The 23,822-nt window shown below is 46.1% G+C and overlaps 1 long non-coding RNA gene across 2 annotated transcripts in view; it reads left to right on the top strand.

The window, feature by feature from the left end:
- Positions 1-23,822, top strand: part of LOC120992205 — a 120,852-nt gene that overhangs the window by 84,132 nt on the left and 12,898 nt on the right. For both annotated transcript variants that reach the window (XR_005776938.1, XR_005776939.1), the window contains exon 6: positions 21,236-21,331. This is a non-coding gene — a long non-coding RNA (uncharacterized LOC120992205). The remainder of the gene's footprint in view (positions 1-21,235; positions 21,332-23,822) is intronic.

Below are 23,822 nucleotides of genomic sequence, written 5' to 3' on the forward strand. Positions count from 1 at the left end.
ATTTTGTCGGTGAGTCATTTGGGGCATAGACATTTACCAGAGTACATTCTAATCCTTCCAATTTTCCTCTCAGGAAAAGGAATCTCCCCTCTGGATCTGTCAGTCTATCGGTTAGTTCGAACCGTACCCTTTTTGAGATCCCGATTGCTATCCCTCTTGCTCTTTTGGATATAGAATCCCCATAGTACCAAATGGGGAGCTCTGGGGCATATAGTCTAATATTTGATCCTAGGGTAATATGAGTTTCCTGTAAAAAGGATATATCTGCTTTGCAACCCTTCAATTCCTTGAGAACCTTATGCCTCTTGGTCGGGCTATTGAGACCTTTCACATTATAAGATATACATTTGATTTGTGGCATCTTTTAATCTTCCCCTTCTTTCTGATTATTTTGGTGAGATAGGTCCCTCCCCCCCCCTTCCCTCCCTCTCCTCCCGTTCCCCTACACCCTCCCTCCTCCCCCCCATCTCCTCCAATCCCCTCCCCCCCTCCCCCCCCCCCTCCCCCCCCTCCTCCCCCCCTCCTCCCCCCCATCTCCTCCAATCCCCTCCCCACTCTCCCCCCCCCCCTCCCCCCCCTTTCGGCCAGTTTTTGGCCTCTGGACCATCCTCCATGTCTGGCCCAGTTTCCTCTAGGTGGGGTCCTGGGGTTGCCTCTCCTCCGCTTCACTCATTGTGCGGGGGGGAGGGGGGATAGGTAGATCCCCCCACGCACCCAGCACCACCAGCAAGGGTCAAGACAATAAAAAAACGGATCTTCCAGAAAAAAAAAAAAAAAAAAAAAAGAAAAAGACCAAATCATTATGACTTGACTCATTTATATTCTTTCCTTTTTCTTTCCTTTTCCTCCTTCCCCTCTCCCCTTCTCCCTCCTCCCTTATCTCCTACTCCTCTATTCCCATCCTGGTAGGTCGGGTATCTGAATATCTAGTTTTTTGCAAAATTCTTCTAAATCTTCCGGAAATCTCAGTGTTGTCGATCTTCCGTCTTTTGTGCCAATTAGGCATGCCGGATGTCCCCAAGTATATTTAATGTTTAAGTCTATCATCTGCTTTAGAAGTGGCTTCAGTACTCGTCTCCTTGCCAGGGTCTCGGCAGATAGGTCAGAGAATATCTGTAACTCTCTCCCATCTAGCACTATCGGAGATTGACCTCGCAGTTTCTTCCACACTATTTCTTTATCCTCATAGAGTCGGAATCTGATTATCACATCTCTTGTTCGCTCTGAGTTAACTCTTTGTGGATTCCCCACTCTATGAACTCTTTCTATCCTTATGGGTTCTTCTATTGGTTTTTCCAAGAGGGGATTGAATAACATCTGCATTTTTTTCCTGAGATCTTCTCCCCTTTCCTCTGGGATCGATCTTATCCTTAGATTTTGTCTGCGGTTTCTATTTTCCTGATCTTCTATTTTGTAGAGGATAAGTCTCTGTTGTCGTTGTGTCTGGTCAATTTGATGTTTTAACCCTTTTACTTCTTGTTCGGTCGTCTCTATTCGTTCTTCTATTGTTTCAATTCTGGACATAAAATGTCCGAGGTCTGTACGCAGATTCTGTATTTCCCCTTTGATTTCCTCCTTAATCGCCATTTCCATCCTTTGTAGCATCTCTGTAATTTCTCCGTTATGGGGGGGCTGTGCATCTGATCGGTGTCCCTTATTCCCATTGCCCTCCGATCTATGCTCTATATTGCCTTCTTCTCTTGACTCTATTGATGTTTCGCTGATGTTTTCCCCCTGGGGTTTTTTGTTTACAGACTTTTGGTCTTTATTAGATTGCTGTTGCTTTGTCCCTCCCGGGGCTCCTTGTGTTTGCGGACTTACCCCTTTAGTCATGAAAGGTCTTATAGAGCTTGTTGTTGATGTATTACTCGGGGTTGTCGGGGGTCCCCCCCTTGTAGACCTACTCGTCATTCTGCTCATATTTTTCCTTTTTCTAATTCTTTTCCCCAGCTTGACCTTCGACTGCCTCCCGCGGTTTCCTCTTTACTCTCCACCTAGCCCCACCTACTTTCCAAATGGCGAGGGGGGAAGTACTAGGTGGGGTGTCTGTTCCCTTTTTTTTGTGAGTTCCCTAGTTTTCCAATTTTTTCAGAGCATCCCTAGTCATGTAGATACTCTAAGTAATGGTACCCCACAATTCCAGCATATATAAGTTCCCCTCCGTTCTAGGGGGAATAATCCCAGATGCCTTTGTTTATGTATTTGTCTTCCTGACCCTAGAAGTCCTGGGCGAGTTCTCAAAGGATTTGGGATCTTATCATATATTTATCACATTGATAAAAAATCACTTTGTAAACCCTGTGGGATATGAACATTATATCCGGGGGGGAGGGGGGGGTCACTTGGGCTTCTCCTCTGATTTTTTTCAGCAGATTTCCCCCGCTTTATAAGGGTCTTCTCTACTAACCTTCCTCCTCTTGAAAAATTAGCGATTAAGGTTGAGGGTTAATACAGTCTCCTTAGACCGGCTTTTACAGTACCCCTTATATGAGTCAATCACTCTTGCTATGGCAGCAGGTTATTACTTTATACTTATCATTGGATCAGAAGGTATTTTGTGCGTTATTTACTTTCCCAGTACATTGGCAACAGTCATGTAACATCACCGTTTTTTTTTCCTTTTTTTTTTTTTCCCCCTTCAAACCTTACTGCTGTGCCCCTCCTCTGTTTTTTCCAGTAAATTTCCCCCGTTTTTTAGGGGTCTCCTCTCATACCTTCCACGGGGTCCCTTCCAAAAAGAATCAGGAGAGAGAGCTTATATGGTCTATCCTAATTCAGACCTCCTGCCACTCGGTCCACTCTCCTCCTCACCCCTCTATTTGCCGGTTCTTTTAGACGCTGTCGGCCCCGGCCCAACTAGGCATAGTATGATGCCTCCGAGGGTGGGGGGGGGGGGGTGTCTGTGGTGTTTCCTTATTTTATCCCAAAATTTTTTTTATTTTTTTTTTCCCCGGGTCACTTATCTATGCCCTATGAGATGCTTCTATATTCAAGTAAAGAATGTCTCTTGAAAAATTGGCGTTTAAGATTAAGGGTTAGTCTAGTCCCCTTAGACCGGCTTTAACGATACCCCTTATATAGGTCAGTCACTCGTTGCTACGGCACCAGGATATTACTTTATACTTATCGTTGAATCAGTAGGTATTTTGTGCATTATTTACTTTCCCAGTGTCATTGGCAACAGTCATGTAACATCACAGTTTTTTTTTTTCCAAATCTTTACTGCGTTAACCCTTTCTTCATAGTTAATCCTTTCCCCTTAGGGGTCCTTAAATGTCCTCTATCTTACCTCTCCTTCCTCCTCCAAATGCTCAATAGGGTAGGCAGAGAGAGGACACAAATAATACAAACATAAAAGGAGAATCCGACCTTGACTCTGGTGGTGGTGGGGGTGCTTTGCTGTTTTTACCACACTCCTTAGGATACAGACCTCCGGCAGCGCTCTCTCCGTCTCTCACCTGCTGTATTCCTCTGCACTGACCTGCTTCCTGGCATCTTTGACTTGGCGTAGTTTGTGCTGTTTGGACTCGTTCGGTCCGTGCAGGGAGCCGTCCCCCTCTGCGCCACTGTTGTACCTGGACAGCTGATTGCAGAGGCCGCGATCAGTGTGTGGCGTGCGGCTAACAGACGGGGAGCTGCCAGCTCCTCTCCCTCATTGGATGCGGTCCGTCCTCATCCCCCCTCAGGCTCCCAGCGCTTCAACCTCCCCACCTACGAGCGCGCGTCCTCACGTGCACGTGCACGTGCGCGCCATTGCGTCTGAAACTCGGGTCTTGTCGTCAGCACATTGTTTGAAGAAGTGCCATGCCAGGGAACTCCTTGAAGCTGCCTTTGGGGTGCTCGGTCCCAGATGGCGGCGGTCAGTAGCAGGCGGAGTCTCTTGGCGGCGGGTGTTCTGATTTTGCCCACTGTTCCCTCTTTTGCTACGCTGTTGTCTCGGTCTCACCACTGCCTCTTCCTCCGAACTGTGAAAGTCAGTGGCACGACCTTCATTCCATGTGGGGTCTAGGACCTCATCGTCCCCTGCATCGTCTTCCACCCAGTCTTGATCCCTGACCTCCTGTTCAGTCTGCACACTGCAGAGAGACGCAGCAGTTGGCACCTGTGTTTCGTCATCATCAGAGACGTGCTGAGGTGGTATTCCCATGTCCTCATCATCAGGAAAAATAAGTGGTTGTGCGTTAGTGCATTCTATCTCTTCCACCCCTGGGGAAGGGCTAGGTGGATGCCCTTGGGAAACCCTGGCAGCAGAGTCTTCAAACAGCATAAGAGACTGCTGCATAACTTGAGGCTCAGACAGTTTCCCTGATATGCATGGGGGTGATGTGACATACCGATGGGCTTGGTTTTCATGCGCCATCTGTGCGCTTTCTGCAGAAGACTGGGTGGGAGATAATGTGAACGTGCTGGATCCACTGTCGGCCACCCAATTGACTAATGCCTGTACCTGCTCAGGCCTTACCATCCTTAGAACGGCATTGGGCCCCACCAAATATCGCTGTAAATTCTGCGGGCTACTGGGACCTGAGGTAGTTGGTTCACTAGGACGTGTGGCTGTGGCAGAACGGCCACGTCCTCTCCCAGCACCAGAGGGTCCACTAACACCACCACGACCATGTCCACGTCCGCGTCTGCGTCCCTTATTAGATGTTTTCCTCATTGCTCCCGTTCACCACAATTTTGAGAATGCCAAATTTGGGAATGCTTTTTCAACCCAGAACAAAAAGTCTGCTTTTACGGTCACTACAAATAACTTGACCAGCTAAAACTGTGAAGATTTGGTTGAATAGAAATGTCAGGTCTATTTTTTAGGCGCTGGGTGACAGGCTCAACTTGCTCCTGATGTAATATATGGCCAAAAAATAACCACACTGTTGATGGTTAAATGCACTTGGGTGACACAGGCTCAGCCTGCAGCTGATGTAGGATATAGCACAAAATAACCACACTATCGATGGTTAAATACACTTGGTGATAGCTCGTGCTGGCGCACCACAAGTCACAAAATGGCCGCCGATCACCCCAGAAAAAAAGTGATCTAAAAACGCTCTGGGCAGCCTCAAAAAAGTGAGCAAGTCAATAATAGCACTTCAATGATCCACAGCTGCAGATCGATCACAGAATGAAATCTTTTGGAGGAGTTAATCTGCCTAATCTCGCCCTAACGTCGCAGCTGCAACCTCTCCCTATACTGATCATAGCAGAGTGACGTGCGGCGCTACGTGACTCCAGCTTAAATAGAGGCTGGGTCACATGGTGCACTGGCCAATCACAGCCATGCCAATAGTAGGCATGGCTGTGATGGCCTCTTGGGCCAAGTAGTATGACGCTTGTTGATTGGCTGCTTTGCAGCCTTTCAAAAAGCGCCAAGAAAGCGCCGAACACCGAACCCGAACTTTTACGAAAATGTTCGGGTTCGGGTCCGTGTCACGGACACCCCAAAATTCGGTACGAATCCGAACTATACAGTTCGGGTTCGCTCATCCCTAATTAACAGTTTTTCTAGCTATGTGCATCCTACTTTCACTTTCACTTTCTGCCGCTCTTCTAATAAACCTTATCTACAGTCATGTGAAAAAATTAGGACACCCTTTGAAAGCATGTGGTTTTTTTGTAACATTTTTAATAAATGGTTATTTCATCTCCGTTTCAACAATACAGAGAGATTAAAGTAATCCGACTAAACAAAGAAAACTGAAGAAAAGTCTTTTCAAGATCTTCTGTAAATGTCATTCTACAAAAATGCCTATTCTAACTGAGGAAAAAGATAGGACACCCTTGCCCCTAATAGCGAGTGTTACCTCCTTTGGCTGAAATAACTGCAGTGAGACGGTTCTTGTAGCCATCTACCAGTCTTCGACATCGGTCTGAGGAAATTTTACCCCACTCCTCAATGCAGAACTTTTTCAGCTGTGAGATGTTTGAGGGGTTTCTTGCACGTACAGCCCTTTTCAAGTCACCCCACAGCATCTCAATGGGATTCAAATCTGGACTTTGACTTGGCCATTCCAGGACTCTCCATTTCTTCTTTTTCAGCCAATCTTTGGTTGATTTACTAGTATGTTTTGGGTCATTGTCATGTTGCATGGTCCAGTTCCGCTTCAGCTTTAATTTTCTAACTGATGGTCTCACATGTTCTTCAAGCACCTTCTGATACACAGTAGAATTCATCGTGGATTCTATGATGGTGAGCTGACCAGGTCCTGCTGCAGCAAAGCAGCCCCAAACCATGACACTTCCACCTCCATGCTTCACAGTTGGTATGAGGTTCTTTTCTTGGAATGCTGTGTTTGGTTTACGCCAAACATGTCCTCTGCTGTTGTGTCCAAATAATTCAATTTTGGACTCATCTGTCCAAAGAACATTATTCCAGAAGTCCTGGTCTTTGTCAACTTTATCGCTGGCAAATGTCAGTCTGGCCTCGATGTTTCTCTTGGAAAGCAAAGGTTTCCTCCTTGCACACCTCCCATGCAAGTTTAACTTGTACAGTCTCTTTCTGATTGTAGAGGCATGTACTTCTACATCAACAGTAGCCAGAGCCTGCTGTAGTTCTCGAGATGACACTTTAGGGTTTTTGGATACCTCTTTTAGCATCTTGCGGTCTGCTCTTGGGGTGAACTTGCTGGGGCGACCAGTCCTGGGCATGTTGGCAGTTGTTTTGAAAGCCCTCCACTTGTAGACTATCTTCCGGACAGTGGAATGGCTGATTTCAAAATCTTTTGAGATCTTTTTAAATCCCTTCCCAGACTCATAGGCTGCTACAATCTTTTTTCTGAAGTCCTCTGACAGCTCTTTTGCTCTCACCATGGTGCTCACTCTCACTTCAACAGTCAGGAGCACACCAAACTAAATGTCTGAGGTTTAAATAGGGCAAGCCTCATTCAACATGCAGAGTAACGATCTACTAATTTTGTGCACCTGGTGTGATATACCTGTGTGAGATCTGAGCCAATTTAAGAGGGAATACATGTGAGGGTGTCCTATCTTTTTCCTCAGTTAGAATAGGCATTTTTGTAGAATGACATTTACAGAAGATCTTGAAAAGACTTTTCTTCAGTTTTCTTTGTTTAGTTGGATTACTTTAATCTCTCTGTATTGTTGAAACGGAGATGAAATAACCATTTATTAAAAATGTTACAAAAAACCACATGCTTTCAAAGGGTGTCCTAATTTTTTCACATGACTGTATAAACTACTGAGAGGTCATAAACATTTATTCAAGCCACATTCTTATCAGTAAGATAAGAATGGATATATAATGTTTAGGAGGTCATAGAGCAGAGATAAGGAGCCCATCAGCTTCTGGTCTGACGGAACAGAGAGAAAATCCACAGGCTGCTTCTGGAGCTTCTCAGCTCTGTATAGAAAAAAATGACTCCATATTTTTAATAAAGACCAATTGAAAAAATGATTTTTAGCTCAAAATGGGTACAATGATAAAAAAAATTCCCCCAAATGAGTACATAGCCTTTAAAAGATATCTCTGCTAACAGTATATTGGTTTTATGGAAATAATTGTAGAACAGTAATAGCATGGAGGGCACTCCAATACCTGCCACTGCAAGGAACCGTACAATATGTAGATACCCAAAATTAATTATTCAATACATAATAGCAACAATCCTTTAAAAAAGGACAATAATAAAATAAAAATAATATAAAAAGTATATACAGATAAAAAATACACAAAAAATGACCAAAATATAGTCATATGAGATGTGCACAAAATTGTTTTTTATTATTTTTTGAACATGTTTTGGGCATTTTTTGCGTATTTTTTTGCATATTTTATATCTGTATATACTTTTTATATTATTTTTATTTTTTTATTGTCCTTTTTTGAGGGATTATTGTTATTATGTATTGAACAAATAATTTTGGGTATCTACATATTGAACTGTTCCTTGCAGTGCCCAGTATTTGAGTGCCCTCCATACTATTACTGTTCTACAATTTATTCCTATATCGGGGGAGGGTGCGCAGAGGAGAGTGGATCGGTATGTAGAGCCACTGTTGTCTACTTGAAATCTCAGTTTTAAGGAAATGCATGCAGCCTGGCCCTTAAAATAGAAGATTTATACTTACCTATTCCCTTCCGCTCTGGTCCTCCGCACTGCCCCTCCATATATCCAGCAGTGCATAGGCATGGTCACATCAGTCAATGACTATCCTCAGTGGTCATATGCTGCCGGTCGCCACATTCCATGCTAAATCCAGTCATTGGCTGGGGCAGTGCATGTGTCCATACCTATGTACTGCCGGATGTAAAGAGCGCAGGAACTAGGACATGTAGACTGTGGAGGCAGCATGGAAGACTATGGAGCAGGTAAGTATGAATATATGGATCTTCTATTTTATGGGGCAGTTTGCAGGTATTTACTTAAAAAACAATATTATCAGAAAACCACTTTAACACTGATGGTGGTTAACTTCATGTGCGCAGCTATTTCATTCAGATTTCAAGCAAGTAAAATACACCAAAAAATTTTTGGAAAGGGGTTGCAAGAACAAGTACTGTCCTTTCTCACTTTATGGGTATTACTCATAAAAAGGGTATTATTTTTTCCATATTTTTGGCAGTAATGGCTCTGGGAAGAGCTTTTTCCCCTAAATTAGTACAGTCAAAAATAAGAATAAGCAAAACGTCCACATAGTGAATCTGCGTATGGATGGTCAGCATAAGAGCTGCATTCAGAGCCTTTGACCATGATCATTACTTTTACTAACTATATGGTTTTTCTCTACTCTTTTTTTTTTCATGCTAGTGTTGAGCGAATCGAGATTTGGATCATAGATCAGAAGTCGATTCGCTTAAAATGTTGTTTGAATGCTGTACTCGCTGGATTTCTGTGAATAACTTCAGGATTTAACTTTTCAACTTTAAAGCCATTTTAAAACAGGTATCCGAAATCAACGTCAGTACCGAGTTACCAGCCAATACCAAAGCCGACTTCAGATTCCTGTTTTAAAGTAGTTTTCAAGTTTAAAAATCAAATGCCAAAGTAATTCACCTCCCAGAAGGCCCCATACATTTTAATGCTGTCTCCTTACATCATTAAAACGAAGTCTTGAGCGAATCGACTTCAGATCTTGGATCTATATTTTTTGTAAAAATGTATATAATCTATATAATCCTGCAATGTTAGCACTGGTCACTAGGACTTTTCAATAGCTGCTCTCATAATTACCACAGGCAGAATTACAATGACAAGTAACACCTCTGTATAGATAACAATGGATTCACCATTCATAATAGGTGACATTGCAGCTTATCAGCTCCTTCCTGACCTCTGTGCCGGTCACAGAGCATGCCTAAAAAACTCTTCAATATAAGTCAATGCAGTCCCCCCAGCACATTGTGTCTATGGCTCATGTAGCTGTCGTCAAAAGACAGGGAGTCTTAACATATTTTGGGCCTAGTGGCCAGTGTGAATACGGACATGGAAATAAAATAAAAAATAATTAGCAAAAAATTCTAAATAAAATATGCTTAACATAAAAACCTGGTTTAAACAATAGATCATTTCCTGATACACATTTCCTTTAAATCCAGTACAGCACCTAGATGATTCTCTACATTTTTAGAATTAGTCTTACTTTTGGTCTGTATTAGAGATGAGCAAATTTCAGAAAAATTTGATTCGGCCGGGTAGCCGAATTTTTCGAAAAGATTTCCTTCGATCCGTAATTATTTGCGGCCAATGATGTTAAAAAACGGCTATATCCGGACTGCAGAGAGCCTTTATAGGGGTGTAGAACACAGTAACACGCATAGGGAATCTGCTGTGGTAGTTAAATAATACTGTGAGTCCATATGACATGCAGATGACAGGGGTCACTCTTAGAATCACTGCATACTTCACTTATTTGGGCAGTCAGGGGGCCAAAACTGACCAAATAACTGAAGTATTAACTCAGTCTTACAGGTCGATGTTAGAGTCAAGAAGAAGCTCAGTCCTTTTACACCGTTGTCAGCTGATTCTACATAGATGTCTACATAACCTGTTTTATTAAACGTTATACAAGTAGAGCCCCCCGACAGAGTAGAGAGGGTGTCATCAGTAAGTTTGTGTTGACGTCACTGATTATTTTTCCCTTCCTCTGATCCGTCAGAACAATAACCCACAAAAAACAGATCCTGTCTGCGGAGCATACGCCTTCACTCGGTCAGTATTTGCTCAAAAATCCATTAATATTGCTAATGCCAAAAAAAAGCAGGAGTGGGTCTAAAACAGAGATGACACATGAATGGAATATTTGCATGTCTTCTGTGTTTTGTACCCACTCCTGCTTTTGGCTACCAAATCATAAGACAATTCTGATGGGACCACACAGGCCTTACACCTGCTACACAGACAAGATCCGTTGTGCGTCTCATTTTTCCTTCCTTCTGACCGTTCAGAAGAGAGGCCAAAATAGTGGCCCAGTCATGAAGTGGGGTGGGTGGGAACAGCATGAGAAGTCGATAGAGTGGACTTATGACATAGTGGTGAGGTGGGAGCAGCATAAGGAGACCACAGAGTGGCCCAATGACAGGGTCTGGAGGTAGAACCAGTATGAGGAGGCACCCAAGTGGAACAATGACACCGTCTGGAGTTGGCAGCATCAGGAAAAGGACACCAAGTGGCACAATGACAGAACTGGAGTTTGCAGCAATATGAAGAGGCCACTGAGTGGCACAATGACAAAGTCTGGAGTTGGCAGCAGTAAGAGGAGGCCACCAAGTGGCACAATGACAGAGTTCTGAGGTGGCAGCAGTATGAGGAGGCCACCGATTGGCACAATGACAGAGTCTGGAGTTGGCAGCATCAGGAGAAGGCCACCGAGTGGCACAATGACTGAGTACGGAGGTGGCAGCAGCATGAGGAGACCACAGAGCGGCACAATAACAAAGTCTGGAGGTATCGGCACCAGCAGCATCAGGAGGAGGCCACAGAGTGGCACAATGACCGAGTGTGGAGGTGGCAGCAGCATGAGGAGACCACAGAGTGGCCCAATGACAGACTGTGGAGGTTGCAGCAGAATCATGAGGCCACAGAGTGACACAATGACAGAGTCTGGAGGTGGAAGCAGCATGAGGAGACCACAGAGCGGCACAATGACAGTGTGGAGGTGGAAGCAGCATGAGGAGACCACAATTAGGGACAATGACAGAGCCTGGAGGTGGCAGCAGCAGCATCAGGCGTAGAACGCAGAGTAGCACAATGACAGAGTCTAGAGGTGGCAGCAGAATCAGGAGGCCGCAGAGTGGCACAATGACCAGAGTAGAAGTGGCAGCAGCACGCGGAGACCACAGAGTGGCACAATGACAGAGTCTGGAGGTGGTGCCAGCAGCAGCATCAGCAGCAGGCCAAAGAGTGGCACAATGACAGAGTGTGGAGAAGGCAGCAGCATGAGGAGACCACAGAGCGGCACACTGAGAGAGTGAGGAGGTGGCAGCAGCATGAGGAGACCACAGAGCTACACAATGACAGAATCTGGAGGTGGCAGCAGAAGCAGAAGACTACAGAGTGGCACAATGATAAAGTCTGTAGGTGGCGGCAGCATCAGCAGGCGACCAAAGAGTGGCACAATGAGAGAGTGTGGAGGTGGCAGCAGCATGAGTAGGCCACAGAGTGGCACAATGACAGAGTGTGGAGGTGGCGACAGTATGAGGAAACCACAGAGTGGCCCAATGACAGACTGTGGAGGTTGCAGCAGAGTCAGGAGGCCGCAGAGTGGCACAATGACAGAGTCTGGAGGTGGCAGCAGCATGAGTAGGTCACAGAGTGGTACAATGACCGAGTCTGGAGGTGGTGGCAGCATGAGGAGACCACAGAGCGGCACAGTGACAGAGTTTAGAGGTGGCAGCAGAATCAGAAGGCCACAGAGTGTCACAATTACAGAGTGCAAAAGTGGCAGCAGCTTTAGAAGAACACAGAGTGACACAATGACAGAGTCTGGAGGTGACGGCAGCAGCATCAGCAAGAGACCAAAGAATGGCACAATGACCGAGTGTGGAGGTGGCAGCAGCATGAGGAGACCACAGAGCGGCACAATGACAGAGTCTGGAGGTGGCAGCTTAATCAGGAGTCCACAGAGTGGCACAATGACAGAGTGTGGATGTGGCAGCAGCATGAGTAGGCCACAGATTAGCACAATGACAGAGTATGGAGTTGGCAACAGCATGTGTTGGCCACAGAGTGGCATAATGACCGAGTCTGGAGGTGGTGGCAGCATGAGGAGACCACACACCTGCACAATGACAGAGTCTGGAGGTTGTAGCAGCATGAGGATACCACAGAGTGGCCCAATGACAGAGTTTGGAGGTGGCATCAGCAGCAGCATCAGGAGGAGGCCACAGAGTAGCACAAAGACCGAGTCTGAAGGTAGCGACAGCAGCAGCAGTATGAGGAGGATACCACAGAGTGGCAAGGTGACATAGTGTGGAGATGGTAGCAGCAGCATCAGGATACTACAGAGTGGTAAAGTGACATAGTGTGGATATGGCAGCAGCAGCATCAGGATACCACAGAGTGGCAAGGTGACATAGTGTAGAGTTGGCAGCAGCAGGATCAAGACACCACAGAGTGGCAAGGTGACATAGTGTGTATATGGCAGCAGCAGCAGCATCAGGATACCACAAAGTGGCAAGGTGACATAGTGTGGAGATGGCAGCATCAGGATACCACAGAGTGTCAAGGTGACATAGCGTGGAGATGGCAGCAGCATCAGGATACCACAGAATGGCAAGGTAACATAGTGTGGAGATGGCAGAAGCAGCATCAGGATACCACAAAGTGGCAAGGCGAGATAGTGTGGAGATGGCAGCAGCAGCATCAGGTTACCACAGAGTGGCAAGATGACATAGTGTAAAGATTGCATCATGAGGATACCACAAAGTGGCAATGTGACATAGTGTGGAGATAGCAGCAGTAGCAGAATACAACAGAGTGGCAAGGTGACATAGTTTGGAGATGACAGCAGCAGCATCCATCAGGATACCACAGAGTGGCAAGGTGACATAGTGTGGAGATGGCATCAGAAGCCTCATCAGGATACAACAGAGTGGCATGGTGACATAGTGTGGATATGGCCGCAGCATCAGGATAACACAGAGTGGCAAGGTGACATAGTGTGGAAATTGCAACAGCAGCATCAGGATACCATAGAGTGGCAAGGTGACATAGTGTGGAGGTGGGAGCAGAATCAGGACACCACAGAATGGCTAGGTGACATAGTGTGGAGATCACAGCAGCAGCATCAGGATTCCACAAAGTGGCAACTTGGCAAGGTGACATAGTGTGGAGACGGCATCAGCATCAGTATCAGGATACCACAGAGTGGCAAGATGACATAGTGTGGAGATGGCAGCAGCAGGATACAACAGAGTGGCAAGGTGACATAGTGTGGATATGGCAGCAGCACCAAGATACCACAGAGTGGAAAGGTGACATAGTGTAGAGATGGCAGCAGCAGCCTCAGGATACCACAAAGTGGCAAGGTGACATAGTGTGGAGATGGCAGCAGAATCAGGATACCACAGAATGGCAAGGTGACAGTGTGGAGATGGCAGAAGCAGCATCAGGATACCACAAAGTGGCAAGGCGATATAGTGTGGAGATGGCAGCAGCAGCATCAGGTTACCACAGAGTGGCAAGATGACATAGTGTAAAGATTGCATCATGAGTAGAGTTGAGCGAACACCTGGATGTTCGGGTTCGAGAAGTTCGGCCGAACTTCCCGTAAATGTTCGGGTTCGGGATCCGAACCCGAACCGAACTTCGTCCCGAACCCCATTGAAGTCAATGGGGACCCGAACTTTTGGGCACTAAAAAGGCTGTAAAACAGCCCAGGAAAGAGCTAAAGGGCTGAAAAAGGCAGCAACATGTAGGTAAATCCCCTGCAAACAAATGTGGATAGGGAAATGAATTAAAATTAAAATTAAAAAAATAAAAATGAACCAATATCAATTGGACAGAGGTCCCATAGCAGAGAATCTGGCTTCACGTCAGCAGAGAATCAGTCTCTTCATGCCATAGCAAAGAATCTGGCTTCATGTCAGCAGAGAATCAGTCTCTTCATGGCATAGCAGAGAATCTGGCTTCATGTCAGCGCAGAATCTGTCTTCATGTCATAGCAGAGAATCAGGCTTCACGTCACCCACCACTGGAACAGGCCACTGTCACACATTTAGGCCCCGGCACCCAGACAGAGGAGAGCGGTCCCGTAACAGAGAATCTGGCCTTATGTCAGCGCAGAATCTGTATTCATGTCATACAGAGAATCAGGCTTCACGTCACCCACCACTGGAACAGGCCACTGTCACACATTTAGGCCCGGCCACCAGACAGAGGAGAGGTTCATTCAACTTTGGGTTGCCCCGCAATATAATGGTAAAATGAAATTAAAAATAGTATTGAATGAGGAAGTGCCCTGGAGTAGAATAATATATTGTTAAGGGGAGGTAGTTAATATCTAATCTGCACAAGGGATGGACAGGTCCTGTGGGATCCATGCCTGGTTCATTTTTATGAACGTCAGCTTGTCCACATTGGCTGTAAGACAGGCGGCTGCGTTTGTCTGTAATGACGCCCCCTGCCGTGCTGAATACACGTTCAGACAAAACGCTGGCCGCCGGGCAGGCCAGCACCTCCAAGGCATAAAAGGCTAGCTCTGGCCACGTGGACAATTTGGAGACCCAGAAGTTGAATGGGGCCGAACCCTCAGTCAGTACGTGGAGGGGTGTGCACAGGTACTGTTCCACCATGTTAGTGAAATGTTGCCTCCTGCTAACACGTTCCGTATCAGGTGGTGGTGCACTTAGCTGTGGCGTGTTGACAAAACTTTTCCACATCTCTGCCATGCTAACCCTGCCCTCAGAGGAGCTGGGCGTGACACAGCTGCGTTGGCGACCTCTTGCTCCTCCTCTGCCTTCGCCTTGGGCTTCCACTGGTTCCCCTGTGACATTTGGGAATAGCGCGTCTACCAACGTGCGCTTGTACTCGCGCATCTTCCTATCACGCTCCAGTGTAGGAAGTAAGGTGGGCACATTGTCTTTGTACCGGGGATCCAGCAGGGTGGCAACCAGTAGTCCACACACGTTAAAATGTGGGCAACTCTGCTGTCGTTGCGCAGGCACTGCAGCATGTAGTCGCTCATGTGTGCCAGGCTGCCCAGAGGTAAGGACAAGCTGTCCTCTGTGGGAGGCGTATCGTCATCGTCCTGTGTTTCCCCCCAGCCACGCAGCCTAGTGATGGGTGCCCGAGCTGCTTTGGGTGCCACCCCGCTGTGAACATGCTTCATCCTCATCCTCCTCCACCTCCTCCTCATTCCTCGTCCTCCTCGTCCTCCCAGTAGTGGGCCCTGTCTGCCAAATTTGTACCTGGCCTCGGTGTTGCAAAAAAACCTCCCTCTGAGTCACTTCGAAGAGGACTGGCCTGAAAGTGCTAAAAATGACCCCTCTTCCTCCTCTTCCCTCCTGGGCCACCTCCTCTTCCATCATCGCCCTAAGTGTTTTCTCAAGGAGACATAGAAGTGGTATTGTAACGCTGATACGGCGTCATCGCCACTGGCCATGTTGGTGGAGTACTCGAAACAGCGCAACAGGGCACACAGGTCTCGCATGGAGGCCCAGTCATTGGTGGTGAAGTGGGTCTGATCCGCAGTGCGACTGACATGTGCGTGCTGCAGCTGAAACTCCACTATGGCCTGCTGCTGCTCGCACAGTCTGTCCAGCATATGCAAGGTGGAGATCCACCTGGTGGCACGTCGCATATGAGGGGGGCGGTGAGCGGGAAGGCCGAAGTTACGCTGTAGCGCAGACAGGCGAGCAGCGGCAGGGTGTGAACGCCGGAATGCGCGATCAGACGGCCCGCACTTTATGCAGCAGCTCTGACAGTCGGGGCAGTTGCGAATGAACTTCTGCAAACCACCAAATTCAGCACATGCGCCAGGCAAGGGATGTGCGTCAAACACCGGCTAGTCCCAGAGCTGCAACTGAGATTTCGCCATTAATCGCTACACCACCCAGGCCGGGCTTGAGGCTCACCCGGCAGGCACCACCCGTCGGTCCTGTTGTCTATACCCCGCCACAACTCCTGTGCGGTGTGGGGCCTGTCCCCCAAACATATGAGTATCAGAATGGCCTGCTGACGTTTACACCCCGTGCTGTGCTGAGTTGGTGGTGAAGGTGTGTGGCTGACTGATGAGCAGGTGGAAGAAGAGGAGGAGGAAGCTGAGTAGGGAGGAGGAGGAGACAGAGGCAAAGAATGTTGCCCTGCGATCCTTGGCGGCGGAAGGACGTGCGCCAAACAGCTCTCCGCCTGGGGCCCAGCCGCCACTACATTTACCCAGTGTGCAGTAGGGAGATATAGCGTCCCTGGCCGTGCTTACTGGTCCACGTATCTGTGGTTAGGTGGACCTTGCCACAGGATGGCGTTGCGCAGTGCACACTTGATTTTATCGGACACTTGTTTGTGCAGGGAAGGCACGGCTCTCTTGGAGAAGGAGTGGCGGCTGGGAACAACATACTGTGGGACAGCAAGTGACGTGAGCTGTTTGAAGCTGTGGTGTGTCCACCAGCCTAAATGACAGCATTTCATAGGCCAGTAGTTTAGAAATGCTGGCATTCAGGGCCAGGGATCGAGGGTGGCTAGGTGAGAATTTACGCTTTCTCTCAAATGTTTGTGAGATGGAGAGCTGAACGCTGCCGTGTGACAAGGTTGAGATGCTTGGTGACGCAGGTGGTGGTGTTGGTGGTACATCCATGTTTGCTGGGCGGCAGGTGCCAACGTTCCTCCAGAGGCGGAGAAGAGCCGAGGCGGCGGCAGCAGCAGCAGAAGAGGCCGAGGCGGCAGCAGCAGAAGAGGTAGCAGGGGAGCCTGAGTGACTTCCTTGTTTTTAAAGTGTTTACTACCACTGCAGTTTATGCTTTGCATGCAGGTGCCTGGTCATGCAGGTTGTGCTAAGGTTCAGAACGTTAATGCCTCGCTTCAGGCTCTGATGGCACAGCGTGCAAACCACTCGGGTCTTGTCATCAGCACATTGTTTGAAGAAGTGCCATGCCAGGGAACTCCTTGAAGCTGCCTTTGGGGTGCTCGTCCCAGATGGCGGCGGTCAGTAGCAGGCGGAGTCTCTTGGCGGCTGGTGTTCTGATTTTGACCACTGCTCCCTCTTTTGCTACGCTGTTGGCTCGGTCTCACCACTGCCTCTTCATCCGAACTGTGAAAGTCAGTGGCACGACCTTCATTCCATGTGGGGTCTAGGACCTCATCGTCCCCTGCATCGTCTTCCACCCAGTCTTGATCCCTGACCTCCTGTTCAGTCTGCACACTGCAGAAAGACGCAGCAGTTGGCACCTGTGTTTCGTCATCAGAGACGTGCTGAGGTGGTATTCCCATGTCCTCATCATCAGGAAAAATAAGTGGTTGTGCGTTAGTGCATTCTATCTCTTCCACCCCTGGGGAAGGGCTAGGTGGATGCCCTTGGGAAACCCTGGCAACAGAGTCTTCAAACAGCATAAGAGACTGCTGCTTAACTTGAGGCTCAGACAGTTTCCCTGATATGCATGGGGGTGATGTGACAGACCGATGGGCTTGGTTTTCATGCGCCATCTGTGCGCTTTCTGCAGAAGACTGGGTGGGAGATAATGTGAACGTGCTGGATCCACTGTCGGCCACCCAATTGGACTAATGCCTGTACCTGCTTAGGCCTTACCATCCTTAGAAACGGCATTGGGCCCCACCAAATATCGCTGTAAATTCTGCTGGCTACTGGGACCTGAGGTAGTTGGTTCACTAGGACGTGTGGCTGTGGCAGAACGGCCACGTCCTCTCCCACAACCAGAGGGTCCACTAACACCACACGACCATGTCCACGTCCGCGTCCCTTATTAGATGTTTTCCTCATTGTTCCCGTTCACCACAATTTTGAGAATGGCAAATTTGGAATGCCTTTTCAACCCAGAACAAAAAGTCTGCTTTTAACGGTCACTACAAATAACTTGACCAGCTAAAACTGTGCAGATTTGGTTGAATAGAGATGTGAGACCTGTTTTTTTTTGCGCTGTGTGACAGTTATAGGTTTAATCACAGAATGACACTTCTATCTGCACGCTAGCGTGTGTCTTAGGTTTTTCTGAATGACACTATCATTCCTTCAATGTAAGATTTTCTTTTTGGGATAGATTTCAAGTAGGCCTCAAATACCACAAACTAGTTATTTTCAGAATGGCAAATTTGGGAATGCTTTTCAACCAGAACAAAAAGTCTGCTTTTACGGTCACTACAAATAACTTGGACCAGCTAAAACTGTGCAGATTTGGTTGAATAGAAATGTCAGGTATATTTTTTAGGTGCTGGGTGACAGGCTCAGCCTGCAGCTGATGTAGTATATGGCCAAAAAATAATCAGACTGTTGATGGTTAAATGCACTTGGGTGACACAGGCTCAGCCTGCAGCTGATGTAGGATATCGCACAAAATAACCACACTATCGATGGTTAAATACACTTGGTGATCGTCGTGCTGGCGCACCACAAGTCACAAATGGCCGCCAATCACCCCAGAAAAAAAGTGATCTAGAAACGCTCTGGGCAGCCTCAAAAAGTGAGCAAGTCCAATATAGCACTTCAATGATCCACAGCTGCAGATCGATCACAGAATGAAGTCTTTTGGAGGAGTTAATCTGCCTAATCTCGCCCTAACATCGCAGCTGCAACCTCTCCCTATCTGATCATAGCAGAGTGACGTGCGGCGCTACGTGACTCCAGCTTAAATAGAGGCTGGGTCACATGGTGCACTGGCCAATCACAGCCATGCCAATAGTAGGCAAGGCTGTGATGGCCTCTTGGGGCAAGTAGTATGACGCTTGTTGATAGGCTGCTTTGCAGCCTTTCAAAAAGCGTTAAGAAAGCGCCGAACACCGAACCCGAACCCAGACTTTTACGAAAATGTTCGGGTTCGGGTCCGTGTCATGGACACCCCAAAATTCGGTACGAACCCGAACTATACAGTTCGGGTTCGCTCATCCCTACTCCCTATCCTTTCACTGCACTCATAAATTGTTTTTTCAGTTTTTTTTTAACATTGAGGGTTTTAGTTTGCTGTCCCTAGAGCCTTCTCATGTCTGTCCCTGCACTCAGAACGCTGGAAATTGTCTGAATCCAAGATGGCTGCCGTATTTATAGGGCTATGACATCACAGGGCTGTCTGGTTGCTGATTGGCTGCATGCATGGCATTATTGGTCATACCGCATTCCCAGAGTTCCTTGCCCCATGTCCTCATACGTGTAGCCGCTGCCATTTTAGGAAAAATTGAGATTCGTTACCACGAAGCGGGAGGAAATTTGCATTAGTTGCGAATCAAATTTTTTCCTGAAATTCGGATCAATTCCACTTCGTCAGCTTCGATTCATCTCTAGTCTGTACAGTCGTGGCGAAAAGTTTTGAGAATTACATAAATTTTGGGAATTGGAAAAGTTGCTGCTTAAGTTTTTATAATAGACAATTTGCATATACTCCAGAAGTTATGAAGAGTGATCAGATGAATTGCATAGTCTTCTTTGCCATGAAAATTAACTGAACCCAAAAAAACATTTCCACTGCATTCATTGCCGTCATTAAAGGACCTGCTGAGATCATTTCAGTAATCGTCTTGTTAACTCAGGTGATAATGTTGACGAGCACAAGGCTGGAGATCATTATGTCAGGCTGATTGGGTTAAAATGGCAGACTTGACATGTTAAAAGGAGGGTGATGCTTGAAATCATTGTTCTTCCATTGTTAACCATGGTGACCTGCAAAGAAACGTGTGCAGGCCATCATTGCGTTGCATACAAATAGCTTCACAGGCAAGGATATTGTGGCTACTAAGATTGCACCTCAATCTACAATTTATAGGATCATCAGAGCTTCAAGGAAAGAGGTTCATTCTTGTTAAGAGGCTTCAGGGCGTCCAAGAAAGTCCAGCAAAGCGCTAGGAATCGTCTCCTAAAGAGGATTCAGCGCGGTTCGGAGTGCCACCAGTGCAGAGCTTGCTCAGGAATGGCATCAGGCAGGTGTGAGCGCTTCTGCACAGTGAAGACTTTTGGAAGATGGCCTGGTGTCAAGAAGGCCAGCAAAGAAGCCACTTCTCTCCAAAAAAAACATCAGGACCAGATTGATCTTCGCAGAAAGTATGGTGAAGGGACTGTTGAGGACTGGGGCAAAGTCATATTCTCCGATGAAGCCTCTTTCCGATTGTTTGGGGCATCTGGAAAAAGGCTTGTCCGGAGAATAAAAGGTGAGCGCTACCATCAGTCCTGTGTCATGCCAACAGTAAAGCTACTGAGACCATTCATGTGTGGGGTTGCTTCTCATCCAAGGGAGTGGGCTCACTCACAATTTTGCCACAAAAACACAGCCATGAATAAATAATGGTACCAAAACACCCTCCAACAGCAACTTCTTCAACAATCCAACAACAGTTGGTGAAGAACAATGCATTTTCCAGCACGATGGAGTACCGTGCCATAAGGCAAAAGTGATAACTAAGTGGCTCGGGGACCAAAACGTTGACATTTTGGGTCCATGGCCTGGAAACTCCCAGAATCTTAAGTCCCATTGAGAACTTGTGGTCAATCCTTAAGAGGCGGGTGGACAAACAAAAACCCACTAATTCTGCCAAACTCCAAGAAGTGATTATGAATAGAATGAGTTGCTATCAGTCAGGAATTGGCCCAGAAGTTGATTGAGAGCATGCCCTGTCGAATTGTAGAGGTCCTGAAAAAGAAGGGCCAACACTGCAAATACTGACTCTTTGCATAAATGTCATGTAATTGTCGATAAAAGCCTTTGAAACGTATGAAGTGCGTGTAATTATATTTCACTACATCACAGAAACAACTGAAACAAAGATCTAAAAGCAGTTTAGCAGCAAACTTTGTGAAAACTAATATTTGTGTCATTCTCAAACTTTGGCCACGACTGTATATTTTTTAGTAGTCATTGCATGGCTCTTTTTTTGCCTTGAATTCATGTTAACTGTGTTGACACGATTGTTGCACAGTTGGAAAGCTCTATCTACAGTATCTATCTTTCTAATATCTATCTACCTCCTATCTATTATCTATCTATCTATTTATCTATCTATCTGTCATTTATCTTTATGTCTATCTAGTATTTACAGCACATTACACCCCATGTATAAGATGCTATGATCTTAGGTTTTGATGGTTATGGTCATGTTTTGCATCTAAAGTATCTATCCTCGTACAGCTGAAGAATCCAGCATCTTATTCTTCTGTCAACAACTGGAGTCATCTGCCCACTGATGCTACTGATGCTTGCATTGCTTGTATATGCTTGCTGGAGGTATCTAATTAATAATCAATAACTCTATCAATGTTTTTTATATCTGCAAATTGTTAACTATTCCTAATGACTGTCAGTGATAACTTCTGTGTGATATCTCTATTAAGCATCTGTTATGCTCAGTTGCACATTTTGCATCCGTTTTAACCATTTCCATCTGAGATCAGTTATTTTAGATGAAAAATTGGACTTTTTTTTCCATCAAAAATAATGATCCTATGTGGAAATGGCTAAAATGGATGTTAAATATGCTTGATGCTTTAAATATAGGATCAGTTTTTTTTGTATATTTTCTGTTCTTCGGACAGATCAGAAGAATGGAAAAACTAAACAGTGATGTGAACCCTGTGCTGATAGAGGATGATCTCTGATTTGTATGCTCTATCAGCCAGTAGATCAAAGCCTAGTAGGACTCAGCAGTTACATGGACAGCTCCATCATATTTATGAGCGTAGTTTAATGCTTTATGTTTCAGTGCTGACAATGCAAGTGAAATCAATATTTGCTGTCAGGGTTCCCTTGTAGGTTTCCTTTCACTACCAGGGATATTTGGACATTTTACACCTATTATTGCCTATAAAGATGACAAAACCAGTTCATATCGAACTGGGTTCAGTCCAAACTTTGCTTAATTCAGATGGCAGATGAACCCGAACCTTTTCAGTTAGTTTCGGATGAATCCAGTAAAATGGAGCGTAGCACCATTTACTGCACATGGCAGCAGGAAATAAGCACAAGGGAGGAAGTTGGGTGCGGTCTTGCCCATGATTGGCTCCCAGGTGACAGACAGCCTGGATGAGCCAATCAGTGCTGCAGCAGGCAGGGATGTGTCCTATCAAAACAAGCAGAACGTCATTCTGTGCTGGGCTGTGAATGAGGATGGTTGGGTGTTAGAGTGTCTGCCAGGAAAACGATCTTAGAGAGTCAGGGACCATAAAAAATTCAGTCAAGCTTGTATTCTACTGCCAGGGGACATTGAAGGGAAAGGTTAGAATTACAAAGAAGAGAAGAATTGTGTGTGTAGAATTGGGAGGGGAGGGAAAGCTGTCAGCCAGGGAGTGAGAAGTGAGGAGCTGAGTTTGCTGTGCTCCCTAGCAGAACTACAGCTGCTGAAAACCTCTAAAGCAGCTACCTGCAAAAACATTCTTTATTATTTTTCCCATTTTCACAGAAATCCTTATTTTTTTTGGGGTGGTGGGGGGAGGAATAAGTGAAAACATGTGTTGTACCATGAATCTAGCATAGTATATAGAACACTAGTGAGAACTAGGTCATCTCACCATGGACTGTCAGAAATCAATCAAGCTTATTGCCTGGGAGAGTGAAAGGAAATGCTAGGATTCAAAAGACGACTTGTGCATGTTGTGTACAATAGAGAGAAGCAGGGCAGCTGACAGAACCTGTGGCTGTGCGCATTAGAAGTGCTCAAAAGCAGCTATCTGCAAGCAAATACTTTCACCCCCCCCCCCCCTTCCCATTTTGATAGAAATCTTTTTTTTTTATGGTGGGGTTCAATTTAATTAAGCTGCATATAAACATGATCACTGCAGCAATACCCACATTTTCTCACAGTTCAGGCTGATTGCGATGAATACAAAACGCCTTGCTGCCAGTGCCTCATCTTGCTCCTTTTGCTGTCTGTCTTCCTAACTACCATCACATTCTGTAAAGCTGCTGCTGTGACCTAAAGTACAGACCAAAAGTTTGGACACACCTTCTCATTCAAAGAGTTTTCTTTATTTTCATGACTATGAAGGCATCAAAACTATGAATTAACACATGTGGAATTATATACATAACAAACAAGTGTGAAACAACTGAAAATATGTCATATTCTAGGTTCTTCAAAGTAGCCACCTTTTGCTTTGATTACTGCTTTGCACACTCTTGGCATTCTCTTGATGAGCTTCAAGAGGTAGTCACCTGAAATGGTCTTCCAACAGTCTTGAAGGAGTTCCCAGCGATGCCTCGCATTTGTTGGCCCTTTTGCCTTCACTCTGCGGTCCAGCTCACCCCAAACCATCTGGATTGGGTTCAGGTCCGGTGACTGTGGAGGCCAGGTCATCTGGCGCAGCACCCCATCACTCTCCTTCATGGTCAAATAGCCCTTACTTTCAAAGTTTTCCCAATTTTTCGGCTGACTGACTGACCTTCATTTCTTAAAGTAATGATGGCCACTCGTTTTTCTTTACTTAGAATTTGTATTATGGCAAGAAAAAGCAGCTAACAGTCTATTCAGTAGGACTATCAGCTGTGTATCCACCTGACTTCTCAACGCCACTGATGGTCCCAACCCCATTTATAAGGCAAGAAATCCCACTTATTAAACCTAACAGGGCACACCTGTGAAGTGAAAACCATTTCAGGGGACTACCTCTTGAAGCTCATCAAGAGAATGCCAAGAGTGTGCAAAGCAGTAATCAAAGCAAAAGGTGCTACTTTGAAGAACCTAGAATATGACATATTTTCAGTTGTTTCACACTTGTTTGTT

Source organism: Bufo bufo, chromosome 1, assembly GCF_905171765.1.
Source record: "Bufo bufo chromosome 1, aBufBuf1.1, whole genome shotgun sequence".
NCBI classification, from domain to species: Eukaryota; Metazoa; Chordata; class Amphibia; order Anura; family Bufonidae; genus Bufo; species Bufo bufo.